The 19,109-nt window shown below is 37.6% G+C and overlaps 1 protein-coding gene across 15 annotated transcripts in view; it reads left to right on the top strand.

Annotated features, from left to right (window-relative positions):
• Positions 1 to 19,109, top strand: part of OSBPL3 (oxysterol binding protein like 3) — an 88,616-nt gene that overhangs the window by 20,205 nt on the left and 49,302 nt on the right. The window contains exon 3 of one of the 15 annotated variants that reach the window (XM_080577871.1): positions 18,129 to 18,230. The exons of 13 other annotated variants lie outside the window; for them this stretch is intronic. The gene's annotated coding sequence lies outside the window, so the exon portion shown is untranslated. Of the gene's footprint in view, positions 1 to 18,128; positions 18,235 to 19,109 lie in introns of all 15 variants that reach the window. One more of the 15 variants, XM_080577872.1, reaches the window with a different exon arrangement.

Raw genomic sequence — 19,109 nt, 5'->3', positions numbered from 1 at the left:
AGTATGTAGCAGGCACAGGGGCTGACTCTTTGCTAGATGTGGCTGCTGTTAATCACATTAACAGCCGTGTGCGTTTCCAGTTTCTACAAGCTAGAAGCCAACAAGGAGCGAGAGGAGTGGAAAATACTCCTACCTGGTTTATTTGTTTTGGTAGGTACTGCTACGTTGCTACTATGTGCTCTTTCTGGGAGGTGCCAGGTTGCTCTAGGATCTTTTTGCCTGTGCATATAGGAGAGTTTATCAAACACTATTATGAAATAGTTAGCTGATGATGTTGGTGTGCTTTTATTTAAGTAGCAAAGTAATGTTTTGTGGTTGTCTAACAACCTGTAAGCTTTGTGTACTTGGCAGAAATGAATATAGCCCTGCTCACAGTGTGCAGCATGTGGCTGTTTAATTTTTGGAAGGGGTTCCTGAGGAACAAGTATGTTAATGGCTTTCTATGGAGTTGTGCAGGAAACCTGTGACAAAGTCAGGGCAGGAAACCTTCATTTTGCTTATCTTAATCGTTAACTTCTAGTGCGAGAATGTTCTCTGAAAGGCAATTTTGATAGTTCCTAAAGGAAGGGTGGTAGATTTACAGGGATACAAAACTATCAGAATTTGAAAGATTATAGAAAGGAAATTCTTTGTTGTGTCTGCTGTGGCAGAATGCTGCCATGAGAGCTATCACTTTTCTTAACAGTAATATTTTAGTTTTCATATTGACGTAGTACCATCCTGTTTGGGTAGGTTCTTGGAATCCATTAATACTTCATAATCCCCTTTCTTAATATACATTGTCTCATGTTAATACCCGGTGTAATTTCACTGAAAAGCCCCATCTTTCAAAAAAAAAAAAAAAAGAGTACTTGGTGTTCAAAGTGAATTCACCTTAAAGTGAATTAAATTAATTTTACAAAGTTGAAATGAATCTATGGCTGTTACAGAAGCAGTTTCCATAAGTTATTGAGACTTTAGAAGGATTCTTTACTGCTCACTTAAACACACAAAAATATAGTGAAGGAAGCGATCCTCATTTTGCAATCTTTTTAAATTTTATTTGAGAAACTTCATGCAACTCCTGTGTATTCATTGCTCTTTTTTTTTAGGTTTCCTTGCTTTTGCCAAACTAAAATTCCAAGCTTAGTTCTTCAGTACAAATATCATGTACATTGATTTTTGTTCTTCTCTCACTTGGTGCTCTAACATAGTAAAATTAAATACTTTTCACAATATTTATTTTGTAAGCTCAATATTGACAGAAATGTTATTAACAGTGGCAGTTCAACAGCCTGCTCTTTACTGTCTTACATGAGAAACTCATACAGGACTACGAATTCTGTGCTAAAATATGCCATTTGCTGCTTACTTTGAAAGAAAATGAGGTCAAATCTTAGTGTGCCTGTGCTTCTAAATGCAAAAATAACCAATGTGCACAACCTTAACTCTTCTTTGTGCACAAGCTGGCGCCTGTAAGTTCAAGTTATTTGTCTCAGATGAATGCCAAAGTCCTTACTTGTGGATTTAGTTATGAATACTGTCATTAACTTGTTCAATTGATAGTAGCATAGATAGAAGTTTCTGGACAAAAAGAAAGGAACAAAGAAAAAGTGGAGAAGGGAAGAAAAGATGTATTTGTTACTCTACTGTCTCAGTAGTTGCTACTGAAACAAATTAACCTTGTATTGTTTAAGACTAAAATAGACTATATATCTGAGCATCCTGTATGGCATCTATGCAAGGGAGAATGAAGGAGCAAGATGACCTTATTTCATAACAGCATAGCTTGTAGTTTTTGTTTTAATGATAGTTACTTTGATATTAAACAGAGATAATACCTTATTAGACAGGGGAGCAGTTTGAAACAACTGGACTGCTGATTTAGTATGATTCCAGAATAATGTAAGCTTTAGAATTTGTTCAGTAGAAATTAAATGTTTGAAATTATGAACAGGTGGATCAAATGTACAGTCCAATTTCATTAATACAGCATTGTAAAGTAGTAATAGCTTAAACGCTTCTTTTAGAGCAGGTTGCCATTTGTAAATGCCAACCGTGTGTCAGACTGATATTGGGCCTGAAGCTATAGGCAGTTGCGAACTCCATGATCGTGTGGCATCATGGATGCAGAACGTTCCTCTTGCAGTAGGGATGCAGCATGCCTCAGCCATGAAATTCAGATACTTCTAATAGTTCCTACATCCTATCTTGTGAGAGACTGTGAACAGAAGTGCTTGAAATAGGTGATTAGCACAGCCAAAGGTAACGTATGAGAAATCATGAATCTTGTCTCCTGTTACTCAAAGTAGTGATTCCATATGTTTTTATGCAGAGAAAAGTAGCAACTGCTGTGTCTTGTCATTCCAAAGGAAATCAGGTTGGTTCCCTTGTGTTTTAAGATCAAGAACAAATTATGTTTTTATTGGCACTTCTGGGATGGTTTTACAAAGTGAGGTTCAACTTTTTTTTCCCCAGGAAGTGATATGGACAGTCCATACTCTCACCAATTTTCTCTGAAAATGTTTTCATCACACCATCACTGAGCAGAGACATTCCCTTTTTATCTGGAGGTCATCAGCAAAGTCAGTCCTTTGATGTAAATCAGTTCTGTGCTTGCAGAAGCCATGAAAACTGCCCTCTCTGATAGATATCTGTCTCTGCCTCAGAGATATGTTTGAACATATGCTTCCATCAGGATTATATCTTTTTTTTTTTTTTTAGAGAGACGGTAACTTTTTCCTGTCTTTCTTTTTGTAAACTCATGACAAGTTGCTTATTCATCTACTGGTTGAAGAATAAAAATAATGCATCAGGAGGCAAAAGATTTGTCACAGTTCAGGAAAGAACTTGAAGAAATTTATTCTTTGACTTACGAAGAGCAATCATTATATATGACCAAGGTCCCTTGCATTTCAGTTGTGCAACAGCAAAGGTTTTGTACACAAACTGATTGCATGGGAGGGAGAGTTGCTGTCCTTGGTGGACTCCTTCAGTAATATTGTAATGGGACATGGGACTGAATCTTTGATCCTGGCATGTGTTGCAATGGGTGAGGTACAGTTTTGGCTTCTAGTGACTCCCTTGCTCATTGCCCCACTGCTAGTTTAAATGTTCCCATCTGCTTTTGGGAAAAGGTCATACCCTCACTTTAATTCAGAAGGCATGTTCTTGTAGCAGTAGGTATTTGAGGAAGAAATGAAAATCACATTGTTCCTTTAGGTTTGAAGAAGGACCTTTAGGTTTGAAGAAAGACCACACTAAACAGAAAAAATAGGTTATTAAAGTCGGTACTTTTCAAGGAGAAATAGATTACTTTAAAGATTCTGTAAAATGTTAACAGTATATATGTATTTATTTATTTAAAGCTCACGGTGAAAAGTTGACAACCAGCATACTTCTGCAGTAATGTGCTTTAATCTTGTTTTGTTTATCACATTGGTCCAAGCATGTAATCTGTTGTAGACTTGTTTTGTCATACATCTTATGAACGCATATATGAGGGATGAAAAAAGCTGAAACCTCACCAAGAATAATTATTAGCAGTGATTAATACCCAGAAATGTATTTATGGAAATATAACGTTTGCAATATTTTTTAATGAGTTCATCAAACATGTTGACTCAATGTGCCACACGCTTATAAAGGAAAGTGTCTGCTATGTCTGCTTGCTTTTTGGTTGTAAAACCGTAGCAAGAACTTTGAGAAGGAAAATATATTCTCCTGTCGGCTGAAGTTATGTTGAAAGAACATTCCAATTCTGGCAGAAAATCAGACAAGATCTTATCTGGTAGGGAGTAAAACATGCTGGCTGGTAACTTTGCAGGCACAATAGAGCGCATCGGAGTAATACCATATAAAATGACTTTGAAAACCTCTTAAAGCTTTTTAGTGTGGCTGCCTGTTTTACTGTAACTTTCACAGGCATTTCTTTTTGTCCAGGTAACTTTTGTGCCTCCTTATTTCCTAGGAGAGACCTGGGTACTTCTGCCTAGAGTGAGCTCCCAACCTGGCTATGCTTGAAGCAGTTCCCAAGCAAACAACTGCATGGGGTGCACAAGTACAGAGAGTGAGGTGAATTAAAGGAGGGCCAACTTGTTTGGGGGTTAGAGTGGGGAAAATCTCTTTTGGTGGGGAGTGACCTGATGGGAAGGGTCCTCTCTCTGTCTCTCTTGCCTAAGGTAAGGAGACTGGATGGCAAGTGCTTGGTGCTGGCAGAGGTGTATGCACTGACATACACTCTGTGTGTGTGTACACACACGCATATTATAATACATATAACAATTCTAAGAGATTATTTGCATGTTATTTTTCACTTTCCTTTGAAGTCTGTCTTATGTTTCAGATCCAGGAGAGGATTTAAAGCTGAAAGGTTCTCTTCCCATTCCCTGCCCAAGGTCTATTAGTGTCACTTGTAAGAGCTCGCCCACAAACCTTGTTTTTCCAGTGTACGTAGACCATGAAGTCTGCAACAGCACTGCTGCTGTATTTTCGGAGGATGGTGAACTCTTGAAGAAAAGTTCTTGATCTAAGTGTAGATTTTGTATGATACCTTACCTTAAAAAAGTACTTTTTTTTCCTAGGTTTCATTCAAGCATATGTTTATCCCCATGATTTATTTTTTTTCTCTCAGTATTAACTAATATCTGAACATTTTGACAACTGTCTGCAAGTGTGATTGAGTGTTGTACAAGTAGCGGTTTATTTCAAATAGCAGACTTGTTTCAGAAAAAGACAAAGAAATTTAAATTATTATTCTACTTTAAAAACGTAATACTGAACGATTAATGAAAATGTTGATACTAGAAAATTGCCTTTCTGTAGTGCAGTAAGTCTAGAAGTGTTTTGAACTGCTAGCAAGCTGTCAAGTGCTACAAAGTGAAGTAATTTTAGTTCTTGTGGGCTCTTATGTCATGTTTGCTAAAAAGTGGTGCTGTCAACTACAGTAATAGTCAAGAGACAGCAGTGCTGACTCTGTTTACAGTGAAAAAGCTTAGTATGCTTGATTGAGGGACATAAAAGAATTTATCCTCGTAAGGATAAGAAGGATTTCAAAAGTGCACTGTCCTCTTGCATGTGGTTTTAACTCCAGGTTTTATCTGGCAGCAACTCTTTGCCTCTAAAGGTTGAAATTGATAATGCAGTTTTTAACATGTAATGATGTGCCGTTCCCTACCTGCTGATTTTCTTGTTGTTGTCACTGGACAAAATGATATAAACAACAAACATGTTCAACAAGGTAAAAGGTACCCCAAGGCAAATTAGCTTGTAGCTTTGCCTGTAATATATTTTGGTGTCTTGCCATGTTCAGTGGATTTGTTTTGTTACGCGAGTAGTATAAATCTGTACGTTTTCTATGCATGTAATGATTTGCACAACTAGTAAACTTATGACTAAATTTAGCATGTTCTAACAAAGTGGGGATGTAACAGGGCAGACTGTAACAGTATTGTTGCTCTCTACCCATAAAGAGGGTGTGTGTATGTATGTCTAATTAGAGTTCTTAATTTTAAATGTTTCTTACTCTTGGAATGGTGACTAAGGTAATATTCTGTGTATGTCCTGTGGTAAGTTGCACTGGCATGGAAATTGGGTGAACACTGAAAAAGTAATTTTAAAAATTAAATTTAAAATGTGCAATATGCCTAGAACTACTTTACTGAACCAGAAATGTACAGTGATATTGTACCATTTTGTTTCTGGTTGTCCTTTGGGAGTATAAAAGTTGTGGATCTCATCCCCTTGCACAGTTTGGTGATATTTCATTAATTTATTACGTGAAGAATTAGCAGTTTCTTCAGTTCCCATTTGCCTTCCCCCTTTCCAGTGAGCAATATCCAGCACTTAAGTCTAGGCAACATATGCTACCTGAAGTAGATGCTGTCATATAAAAGTTCATGTTAACTTTCCGGAGCACTTTTGATTCCATGTGGGTTGTTAACAGCTCTTCCTAATCTCATGGTTAGAGTCCTTTTGAAACATTTCTATTAAGCATATGCTGCTTTAATTTGCTTTCTCAACTTAGTATACTGCCACCAGCCAGTGTAATCATAACTTCAGAAATAAAATTTCAAGGTTAAAAAACATTTTGACAAGATTATTTTTGTTACTCTTCCAGGCTGTCTCTAGTAACCAGAATTCTGGTATTTCTAATATTTTGTCATCATCTAGGGGTGACAGCATCCACCTGTCTTCTGAGAAACAGAGGATGCACACTGTCCTGCCTCCTTCCGTTCTGCTCTTTTAATGGGAGAGACAACAGGCTGTAAAATAAGCAAAAGCTCTGGCTGCCACAGACTAAATAACAATGAGACAGTAATTTGCTTCAAATAATGCATTTTCAAAGGAGAAGACTTTTAAAGACTACCGAAGACTTTTAAATAGACACTGGTTAAACTCAGGATTTATCATCTGGTAGTGTTGTAGTTTAGAAAAGGTATTAATGAATAGACTGGCTTGTCTAGACTTGTCATTCTGTTTAAGTAAACATAAATAAATGAAAATGTAGATAAAAGTGAGGGATTTTTCTACAGCAGACTGCTAAGCCTGAAGAATTTCATTGTACATATTATATCTTTGCCATATAGCCATAGAAGTATGGACGTCTGTGTCTGAAATAGTCATGAATTTTTGGTTTGGTTTTCTTTTAAATAAGTCCTTGCCAAAATGTGTATTTATTTTTATTTCACCCATTGTGATTGGGAGATATATTGAAGACAAGGCGAGGGAGGCTAGCGGTGGTGCCGGATGACTGTGGTTGCGTGTCTGTAATAATACCTGGGGATTTTACTGCTGTAGTTGTTTTGTTGTTTTTTTTTTTTCCTTATCTTTCTGCAGTGTGGCCTCAAGTAGGCTGTTAGATAATTTTCCTTATATTTGGATGTATCAAATTTGGAGACGAGTTTTTCTTTTTCCTTGCAAATTCAAATCCTACTGGGGGAGTGATGAAGAGGGAAAGAACTCACTCACCGGTTTTTAAAGTCAGTTACCCCATGACCAGAAATTCCGTATGTTTTACAACTCTCCTAAATGTGAAATTATTCTTCCTAAAGGCCATGAGTCATGCTTCACCATAGACAAATGCTTTTTCCAATTGGCCAAACTGCAGTTTGTACTTCATCTTTACAAATTTCATACACTTTTTTTTTCCAGTGCCATAGAGCCCTCAATTTAAATCGAAGAGAAAACACTAACAAGAGCTGGTGATAGCTAAGTAACAGCTGTTGAGGGCTTGCTTCGGCATCTCCCTCTGCAACCAACATTTGTATTCTTGTGAGATGTCTGTCTACCTGGTATTTGCAAACTCCTTGATGAAAGCAGTGCTGGCAACCAGAGTGCAGGAACTGCTGCACAGGGTGGGCTCTGGGGTTTTCCTCTGCTCGTCTCTGGCATTGGCTGGTAGTGGATGCTATGGAGGAAAGTGCATCAGTCCTTATCCTGAAGAGTTATAAAACATCTGACTTTTGGTCAGACCCTTTCCATAATCTTCATCTGAGAAAGTATGACTTATGATCTGCTGTTTAAAAAAAAAAAAAAAAAAAAAGCTGTTTAATTATTTGTTTTTCCAGCTTTATAAAAACTGCACTTACTGGTCTCACAAGTGCATAACTTGGTTGGTGGCACACATGACGATAAATAAATGTATTCTGTAGGGATTTACTTTGCTGTGTACATTTGGCATAAATAAATTGGTTTTCAAGGGTGGTGTTTATCAGTCCTTCTGGCAACAATTCCCATGTACTAATGTAGTAGCTTGATAAATAATACTTGCTTATTTTAAATAAAAAAGTGAAAATGCAAAAAAGAAAATCCCCCAACACCAAGAAAAGAAATCGATTAATGAATGATAATAACTTCAGTAACAAAGCTGGGCATGGAACTGAAAGCGTCCCCCACCCCCCAAAAAAAAACCAACACCCAACACAATGATGTAGCTATATACAGTTATATTACACTTGGTAAAGATGAGATGTCTGTTTTGAGGCTTTTGTTATGAGAAACTGAGAAACTTCTCTTTTCTTCTTTTTTTTTTTTTTGGCCTAAAGTTTATTCTCTTCCTGCCCACAGAAACACCTGCAAACTCTCACTGCTTTTGACTATGTTCTTTTAAGTTTTGATTTCTCTCTGGAGTTGTGTTTCAGATAGAAGAATTTTGAACAGTATGACAGAAGCATTTGTCAAAATAAAATCCACATAGCATTGCTAAATCCTGAGTGTCTCTCAAATTGTCAGTGCACCAAAGCAACCTCACTGAAATGAGACTTACTGTAGGAGAAATGGCGGTGCAGGTAGGAAGGCAGCACTACCATCAGTGGTAGTCCTCTCTGTGTGGTGGTGAGCAATGTGGAGGGCATCCCAGCTGAAACATGTAGAGGACGGTGGATGGAGGCTTGAGGGAGATACAAGGAAAGAAAGGAAGGAGTGACGAGAATGTCTTACCAATTTGTATTTCTGCACTTAAAATCATATATTGTATTTTATATATTTCAAAGCAGAATTAGAGGTTTTCAAGTTATGAACAGATTTTAGACTTCTGTAAAACATAACCAGGCTAACACATTGTTTTTAAGTGTACTTCACTTAAAAGTGTCAGTCATGTCGTGCCTTTTTTCTATTTCTTTTAAAAAGCAAACTTAAAGTCAAAATCCCCATTAAGACTGAAATGCAATTCAATGTAAATGTCTATCAGTTTCTTCTCATAGTCTAGTGGTAGACTATCAGACTTGTCACTCAAGTCCTAATGCAGGAGAATGTAAATATGTAATTTATACATAGTATGACTATGAGCAAAAGTTCCTTAGTGTGCATCTGTTTAGACAGTTTTGATTATTTCAGGCTTTATCTTCCTAGCACCTTTACACTTGGCTAATTCACGATTAGAAGGAAAAAAATGTGAGGAATGCTTGTGGAGATTTTGAAGCGAGATCTCTGTGAGCTGCTGGCGACAAGCCAGAGGCCTGTTTAGCAGTGGGTCCCTGGATAAGGAATGTGAACATTGTCTGTCTTCAGGATACCAGGCTGAGTGGGAGTGAAGGTTCTCTTCCACTTGAGCTGTTTAACTCTTTACTTGTGAGGAGATCTTTTTATTATTATTATTGTTTTACTGTTGCATAACTAGGCATCAATTCTGATTTAACTTACAGCCCAGAAGTGGGCCTCAACAAGGTAGAGATGAGTATGTTTAAAATACAAAGGCGTTGTCATAGAAAAAATAAATCTGCTTGTGAAGAAAACTTAATTAAAAAAGTATCAATGGCACCTTAACTAGATGATAGTGTTACTGTACACGTATGTTTAGAAAGCATGTATATAAATATGGATATACTTTGCATAGGTATTGGTAATAAAGCAGCTTTATGACCAAAAAGAAATGTGGGTTTTGGCATGGAAGATAGTGTTTCTGGAAAAGTCCTTACAAGTAGAATAAAGCTGTGAAAGGTGCACTCAACAGAGAGGAAGGATGCGGCCCACCGACGTCTCTCAGGCGCAGGAGCGCAGTGACAGATCTGAGCGCCACGGCCAGCTGCGCAAGCGTGAGCGATATGCATGTTGAGGGAAATATCCAGCTCTGGTCAGGCTCTGCGCTGACTGCAAATGGCCTGGCTTCAGCCTCAACATCCAGATATGCTCTGTTACGTGGCCAGTGTAATCTAATAGACAGTGACCTTTAATTGTTCTTCAGCCTTGCAGCATCAGGCTGCAACTGTCACAACGTGAGTATTAGCCAGTAACGTTCCTGTCATGAAGCTGGAGTCTGAGAACAGCAGGCCTTCGTTCCTCTTTTTAGTTGGAGTAGCTTTAATTGGGATCTGACAGTGTCCACAGCAAGATTTTTGCTAATTTAGCAGGAGCAAAACAGAGCAACATATCATCAAGTGCAGGGTGAGGAAGATTTACCTTCCTTTACAAAGAATATTTTATTGCTGTCACTAAAGAATTTGTGATGTTTCTGCACTTGCTTGTGTTTCAGAGTTCTCTGAAATGATTGTAAAAACTATCATTCCTGACTTTTTTTAATTTTTGTTTTTCCCCATTAACAGTGGTGAACAAGCCCTGATCCTGTATGCTACAGGAAGGTCAAATGGAAGGCTGTGTAGTGGTGTTGGATAAACTGGCAACCTAATTTGAGCTGTTCGCTTTCAGGTGGTTTATTTAAATTGCCACCTGCGAACTATCTTGTTTCTGTACATGTGGACATGAAGACTGAGCAGGTGTTGCTCAAGTAATAGATCTCTGCTTGCTCAGCTGAAGAAAAATCAAGCCTGCAGCATCCCTGGAATTGGTCCTGAATATTTAATTAAAAAAAAAAGTCAATGGTTGATTACGTACATAATGTTAATTGTCATTTTGCTCTGTTCAGACATAACTGATGCGTGACTTAATTTAGATACATTAGCTGAGAATCATTACATTCACATGGAAAGAAATGCATTTGTCACATGTATTTAGTTTCCCATGCTTAATGCATAACATCCAACTTGACAACTCCTGCACTTGTTGGTGAGTTTAAGCTTCTTAAATGTGCTGCGTAAGGTAGTTAAGCTGCTGTTTTTAACTTTTAACTACCTCACACTTTTGCTGTGTCCTGGCTTAGCTCTAGAAAAGTATTCCATGTGCACGGAGGGAGTTGGGCAAGGAGGAAGATGGTGAGAGATGGAGCTGTGAATGTATGAGCTAGTAACAGGAGACGTGAACTCTGCTTCAAGCAGTTTGTGGAATCCCCAGGCAAAATTAGTTCCAGATCTCTCTGCACAAGGGAGCAAACCCAATTCATTCCAACGTTTACTGGAAGCTCTAATTATTCCAAAGCACTGTATAGGGAAATTGTATGAACAACCTGCAAGAGCAGATGACAGGCTTTTTAAAATGAGTTGCTGGACACCGTAGGCAGGAAAGGCAAATTTACATCCAGTATTTGTGAATCATACTAAATTTTTGTGTAGGCTGGTGATAGTATTCACAGCCATACAAAGTCCTATCATCTGTGGTGAAAGCAAAATGCAAAGTGTGAACGTTTAATATTGATTTGGGTCAGTCTAAATGAACTCTACTTCACAGTGGAGGCTTTGGGAAGCGTGAAGATGGAGTCAGCTTTTTCTGGAGGCTGTTCAGAGCCTGGTGTAAGTCTACCATTTGTCCCACTTTCAAAATCTTTCTTCCAAAACCTGATGGTGCTGAACAGAGAAAAACATAAGGAAGAGAGATCAGAATCTTTTTCACCTGAGTAATTCAGTAACTTTTTGTGTACTTTATGGAAATGTAAGTTATTTGAATTTTGGCCTGTGAGCTTCCTAAGTAAACTGTCATGCTATTCTGACAGTATTTTAATTCAAGTTACCAAAACGAAGAGAGAAATACAACACCAGATGCTCAAGAAATATTGTGTTGTGCCGTACTCTGTGTTGACTTTTTTCACCTTTTGAAAGTATGATATCCATTCAGCTTCACAAGTGATCGATTCTTAAAATCTTCTCTCTAGGGGGCGCAAATGATACTGGAGCATTACAGGAGATCCTGCTCGCTTTGTCACTGTTTTATTTTATACTTTGGTTACTAACTTGAAGCAGTGATCACCTTCACTGTTCATCTGCCTAATTCCTATTTTAAAATTACAACAGAGAACAGTCTTTGTCATCTCGTTCTGGTAACAATGAAGGAATAGTTTCAACAACTCTTTTGTGATTCTCTAGATTAGTGCAAGTTTTCTACTCTGAAAGATCATTCCAATGAGGGACATCAGAAGGCTGGTCCTTCAGTCAGAGTAGGATATGTCCTTTTGATTCTCTGTCCATACATGCAGGGTTTCAGAGCTTTGTTAGGCAATCAGATACGTGTGGTGCTCTTCTCAACATCTTTATTTTGCTAACTGCAAAATGCTGCTCATAAACTTCAGCTGTAAAGAATTTCCAAAAATGCTTCCTTCTTCTGCTCCCGGAAAGCCTTCAAGCCTTTCCAAAAGGATGTTTTTGGAGCAGTCTCCGTATTGCACACAAAGTGACAACATGTTTAGAATACCTTGCTCTTTTCTCCAGACGCTGATGAGCAGTCAGGCGACTTAGCATGTCTGAGAATGGCAGTCTGGAATAAAAACAGTAGGACTGCTGGCTCCCACTGCCACCTTGTTTGTTTGCAGCTAGAACAGGCAGTTGACTTATTTTCTTAATTTGGAATACAGAACAGAAGACTGGAAAACTGCAAATGCTGATTGTGTAACTTCTCCAAGAGTAATCTTTTCAACTGTTGTCAGTCATTCCAAGATTCATCTTTATGTTCCATGTAAATTGTCGTCATTTTGAAGTAACAAAAGTAAAGGATTTGAAAATTTCTTGTCAGTTTCTGATGTAAAAAAACAAAAACAAACAAACAATACTGTGAGTACAGTTTTGGGGAGAAAATTTACGGTATTCTCCCAAAAATGCACATATGCATTTCATATGGAAGTGTTAAATCCTCTTGACTTTAGGTTACCATTCATGCTATTTTTTTTCACGTTTCTCCTCCAGCTCTTCGTTTTTGACAAACATTTATTTTTTCACCTTTTCACAATGAAATACATGGAATAAAATAATGAAATTCAATTCTAAGTGTTGACTGTCTTTATGGCACAGATTTTTTTGTTTGTTTGTTTTCTAGAAGAAGGTATGAGTTATGAAGATGCTTTAAGCCCTGCAAAGTCCAAGTATTGTGGTCAAGATTTGATGAAAACTTTGCGTATAATTTCAATCACAAGAGCTTTAGAAAATACAACTTTATTTCAGAAGTACAATTTTCTGGCATAGGTTTTGTGAAAGTGTTTTCCTCCTTTATGCATTCTCTGTTTTTTCATATAAAGAAGACTTATTTGGATGAGTTGCTTAGGCTTTTTATCCTGAAAGTGTTATTTGCTGACAAAATTGTAGAAAACGTAGTTAGTAAAAGATGAGTGTTAAGGATAAAATATGTAGGTCAGCCTGGATGAAGTGGGCATGACTACCATCTGTTAAGAAATCAGCTTTCAATATTATGTTTCCTGATGCTTCATTTTATTTAAAAAAAAATACTTCAAAAATAATTTTATTATTTAAAAGAAAAAAAGACTTTTAGCTCCTTCTATTAAGAAGAAATTGCTTCTTTACTCACATTTTCAGAAATTCATTAAGTGCATTATATGAAAAATTGTGGAAAATGTCTTAAGTATGCCAGGATGCACCTTATGCTGCACTACTCATAATTAACCACAGGTTTAATTTGTTTTTGCATTGTAAGCAGTGGTGGTTTTAGAAAAACCAGTACCAACTGCCAGCATTTTAGAAACAAGCACAAAAAGGATGAGAGGCCGGGAGAAGAGAGCAGAGAGAGAGGAGGTGAAGAGCAATAGTGGTGGCACTCTTCCACTATGAAGAAGTTTAAGGGGAATCTACATCAGTTGTAAACACGTCTGTTTATTGCTGCTTTTATAGCCTATAATTAAAACCTAGGCTGTTCAGCTGTAGTTCAAGTACAACCAACCTCAAAAATGCTATGAAGCAACCAAGATGCTAGACTGCACACACATTATGAAACTCTGCACGTTGTCTGCTGTCTCTGTATCCTGTTTAGTGACTGGAACTGAAGTGAAAAATGAGTGTACTCATTAGAAGTAATAAATATGGATTGTTAAGCTGTAGCACCCTTTCACTAAGCTTAAATCAAATTCTTTGTAAGTTATTCATTTCTTTTGTGTTGTGGAGGCATCATAATTAAAAACTCCAATCTTTTAAACCTCTAAAAATGCTTGAGAATAGGATTGAAGCTTTTTTTAAAATCTTGTGGAATTTCATTCATTTTTTAATTAAATTCAAATAGATAGGCAGTAGGTTGCACTAACTTGAATCTAAATGTAAGATTAGGGACATAGTATCTCTCGCAGCTCTATCTGGACCAGTTGAAAGTAACACTGCTTCCACTTTTTCGTTGCTGCCCATAAGTTGGAGAGTGCCATGCCTGCATTTTGGTGAACAGAGTAAAGTACATGAACTATTCGCTGTGCCAACTGACTCTACAGTGAAGTGGATTAAGGAAGTCTCCTATGATTTTATGTATTTATGAATTTTTGGATGAGGGGGAATACTTATCTCCAGTGAAAGGGCAGTAACAAGTTGTTTGGGAACAAGAGCATCTTAAGCTGCTTTGGTTGTTTTCAAAGTGTGTATGAATTTGATGACTTTGAGCTCCAGCTCCACACTGGAGGCACCAAGCTGCTGCTGAGAGCCATGGAAGTCCTCAGCAGTTTTATATTAGCTATTAACATTATTGCCGGAAGGATGCCATATTTTATATTGGGATGCCATACTGCAGTTGAATGGTATAAACAAGCTCAGTACATTAAAACTCTATACATCTTCCTTCTTCTGGGTTGCCTGTAATAACATTAAATTATTCACCAAGTCGTAATTGAAGCTTTCCTTTTTGGCCAATCTCCTAATTTGCTTTTATGTTTTGTTCTGTTGTAGCTCTGCAGTGGTACAACAAGAACTGATGTGAAAGCACTTACTCTGAAATAGGCCTTCTGTTCTTCCCTAGCATGGCTGCTTCATCTGCAGCTTTGGGTTCACCTTTATTATTTTTTTTTCCCCAGGGTCAGAAGTTCTTTTGCCAGCTCTGTCTGAATAGAGCCTTTAGGGTAACCCTAGCTGGATTCGAGTCCTTCAGCAATTGAGAACTTGAGGAGGTAGCGGTGGTTGTGGGAACTTAGATCATTTAAGTTGGGGAGATCCCCTTTACTTATTGCTTTCTTGGTGAGGACATACACTGATAACATAGTCTGAGGTTATCTCTAGCCTGAGTCATCTCTTGCTGACCCAGCTATTGCAATTGATTCTTTCCCCAGGTTTTCTTCATTTTGGCAAAACACCACATCTAATCATTCAGATTTATAATCAATGTTCTTACATCTTGTGTCTCTGCTTCTAAGTATCACTCAGTTCATGCTTATCTTATGCCAGAAGGATAATGTTGCAGAAAACCTGATCTGTGGAGTCTCTTTCCTAGTTCACGTTGTCCAGGTGTTTGTTACAGTCATACATATCAATGGATTTAAGACCAACTGTGATATGTATGTCTTCCAAGAGGATGATCCACTCCATCAGCAGCTGCTTCTCATTGTTCATGTTACCTGTATACAGGTACATGATGTCTTTCCCACCACAAGGACAATTGCAGGCATTGTTCTGTCTGTCCTCGAGGAGCTCCAGCGCAAGCCTTAACATGTTTCTTTTAAATAAGAATTAAACATTTCTATGTACCGTTTTTTATCGTATTTGCATTTTTTTCTTACCTGTTGGTATCAATAACAAAACTACTTAGCACTCATAGCACTAATTATCCTCAGCACACCTTAGAAGTGGTGTTTCTTGCAACACTTCTCTAAAGTGTCTAGGTTTGTTTACATATTGCCAGTTCAGAAGCACAATATAGGGAAGTTAGTGGCCCTCAGCCTAAAAAGATGTAAGAGAAAGTTAATGCTGATGCACTTAAAACTACTTGTTCTTTGGTCAAAATACTGCACATCTCTTTTCAAGTTTCAAATTATCTTAATGTGAAAAACAATCTGTGAAGACCTAATCTATACATAAGCTTTAAAGGAAGCTGTGGCTCTGTCTGCATCAGTTTGTAAATGCTAGTGTTATAAAGTACACTGAAAGAGGTGTATTGGAATGGATTTAGAGACCAGAAGCCTACAAAGATACAACAAATTGGTCAAGAAATATGATGTTTCCATAATCCACGGTCACTGCACTTTGTAAAGCATGTAAACAAATTTCTATGCATCTGGGGAAAAACTGAATCTTGTTACCATGCTCAATAAAGTTAATGAGATTTAAATTTTGAGCTAATAGTCCTGCTTTATAAAGGATAACACTAAACTTTCTCAAGAGGAAGTGTTGTTTCCCCTGCAGCTTTATTTAGAAATTGCGATATATGCTACACATACATGACAGTTCAACTCTATCGTGGAAAAAAATAGGTATCTGCAAAGGGAAAAAAAAAAAAGTTTTTTTTTAGAAAGTATATGATGAAGTGTGAAAATTAAAACATCACATCAAAGAGAACAGAGCAGGCATGTTGGATCCTGCCACTCTTTCAGGAACGCATCTAACTTTCCGCATAAGATTAAAGGATCTCTGGGTTGTGTTTGCTGTTCATACATACCCCGTGACATTTTTCTTCAGGCTTTGGTAAGAATTGTACCTGGGCTGCAGAAACTCTTCCTCCGATAGTCTGTTTTACTGTTCTGCATGAAACAGGTGATTGTTTTGGGGTTTGTTTCTCCGTAGTTAAACCAAGTGAGCTGGTCTAATAAAATATGTTGCTTGACGTCAGCCTTGGTAGATTTATGCATCTCACATTATGCAGCTTATCAGGTCACAAAGAGCCAGTCTGGTACAAAGTTATATGGATGCCTTCAGTGATTTTAAAGGAAAGTGATGTCTTTTTCTTGATGTACAGACAGTGCTGTCTTAAGATCTTGAATTGCTACATGCTGGCAGACTGACAGCTATTTCCACCAGAAGGCATTGACTTCCAGAACATTGTGCCTATCAAAACTGAATCTAGGAAAACAAATAGTGTGCATTTCAGTAATGTTTTAGCACTAATGAGTATTAAAAAAAAAATGAAAAAGGATTAAGCCTTGGCATATCTTTGTTTCGGTGAACAAAGCAAAGCTTTAAATAGCAATAGATAACAGAAAAATGAAAGGCAACCATGCGTGGGCCAAAGCTCTGATGATGGTGTTTCCACTCATACCAACCCTGGGACATTGTCATTAGCAGATGATTCTCTCAAGGTTTTCAGTACAGACTGTGAAATGATACTGTGTGCCTGTTCTTTTCCTGACTGAAAACGAAAAACTTTCTTCTCTCTTCTATTGCTTGATCATCCTTTGTCTTTTGGCTTGTAAAGTGTTCTCTGGGTGAATAGCATGTCCATTGCAAACAGTCCCACTGCTTCTTTATTGCTTGAGTTTGACGGCCCTCACTGCACCCATGAGCACTGCTGTACGCAGTGTTTGTACTCCCAGCATTGGATTTGATCACAGCTCAGTAGCTCCTACTTTCTGGACAGGGAGACTGTGTACCCCTCTGTTCCAGCATCACAAAGCAGGTCCTGTGGTCCCCGGGTTTGGGGCTTCTCCGTCACATGTGTGAGTTGTACTCAGAGCTGGCAGGGGGGCATCTGCGACCCTACTCCTTCTGGTAGCTTGTGCTAAGGAGCACGGAGCTGCTAGCCTGTCCCTTGGCAAGGCTCTTTCCAAAAGGGGCTGGGGGAGAAGAGGAATGGATTATTTAGGACCTGACTGTGAGCTAGGTCAGTCCTATTTAGCTGTGTTCTCATTCTCACCCGTGATTAAAAGTTGGATTGAAAAGGTGGTATGACAGCTAAACAATTAACATAACTGCCATTGCTAATGGATTTATTTTTGTATCACTAGTCACAAAGATTATTAACCTATCTGTCTATGATATGTATGCAGCAAATTTTGTACAAATGTAATCTATCTCATCTCCTGGGGGAGGGGGGCAACAGTGTCAAGATTATGCATTTAAAATTAATCACGTCACATGTAGTATTAAAGTCAATTTTTATGGTAGATGTGAGGAAAAGGTGGTATTTTTATATATACTTACATTTTAGGACGCATATTGACCTACTTCTAAATTTATATAAGATCTTTCTAGTACAAGGGACTGAATTATTTGTCCCAAGGGTTAGTGAAACAGTAGTTACTTGCTTTGTTCCAGGAATATCTGACTAGACTTGACAATGAATCGTGTTCTTCTTTTGTGTCTTATTTGGGATGTATTGTAGTGGATTGTCTCTGGGTGGTTAGTTGTGTGGTTTTTGTTGTTTTGTTTTGTTTTTTGTATGCTTACAACATGCAGGATTTTCTTTCATTAAGTGATGAATATTATACATGAAAAGTAATCTGGTGTTAAATGCAGTATGTTTGTGGTTTGCCTAGTTTTTTCCCTTTCCCACCCTCTGTCTCTCTTGATTACACAAGTAGGACAGTTTTGTTTGAACTAAATTTTCCTCTCTTGGGTCACTGCAATAGCATGATTTAATTACTACAGCAGCCTCCTTAAGAAAGTGGACTAGATGGAAGTAACTGTTTCTTTGCATCGCAGAGTACTTCAGAGAGTAAGTAGTACGTGTCCATGGCCAATGGAAGCATCTGCTCAGCAGGGGCTGTGATTTGGATGGTGTCTAGAGACAGCACCTAACTGAAGGCAGGTCTGAAAAACTTCCTGTTACTGTTAGTTTCCTTAAGTTGTTTGAATTTTTGCCTTCAAAGGCAAAAAAAATAACAACTTTTAATAACTTGTTTTTAACTGTTTTATATTTGTTTCTGCAATATTTTTTTATTTATTTTCTGTAAAGGGAATAGGCAGCAGTGTTAATGTATTTATGTGCCGTCTCTTTCAATAGTATGAATCTTAACAGTAATTCAAGAACAGCAAATACCCTCTTCAAAAAGACATCTGCAGTAGTTGTGCATGGCATATCTGTAGTTTAGAAATAATTCTTTCTTTTCTTTTTCTTTCTTTCTTTCTTTCTTTCTTTCTTTCTTTCTTTCTTTCTTTCTTTCTTTCTTTCTTTCTTTCTTTCTTTCTTTCTTTTCCTTCTCTTTCTTTTTCTTTCTTTCTTTCTTTCTTTCTTTCTTTCTTTCTTTCTTTCTTTCTTTCTTTCTTTCTTTCTTTCTTTCTTTCTTTTCTTTTCTTTTCTTTTCTTTTCTCTTCTTTTCTCTTCTTTTCTTTCTTTTCTTTCTTTCTTTTCTTTCTTTCTCTTGAGCCAGATGAGACTGCTGGATATATTAAAGCTGACAATTTGAAGTATAACAGAGAAAGCCGTGAACGCATTACTTGGAAAAAACTATTGCTCTGTTTATCCAGGTGGACATGAGTGAATGTAACTTAATAATTTTATAATAGCTGTAGCGCAACAGTCTCAGTGTGGATTCTTTTTTAATTCAGTGAAAGTCACTCAATGTCGCTTGCAGCTCTGACTTGGATTGCTCAGTCTTGCACTGGCTGTGTCCACACGACTTTCATCAAGCTTTCCATTGTTCTCATTCTTCTAGTCACAAAATCTCAATTGACTACAGTTAT

The sequence above is a fragment of the Anser brachyrhynchus genome (assembly GCF_964034855.1).
Source record: "Anser brachyrhynchus genome assembly, chromosome: 2".
Lineage (NCBI taxonomy): Eukaryota > Metazoa > Chordata > Aves > Anseriformes > Anatidae > Anser > Anser brachyrhynchus.
The sequence above is the reverse complement of the archived record's forward strand: the minus strand, read 5'-3'. Positions and strand labels throughout refer to the sequence as shown.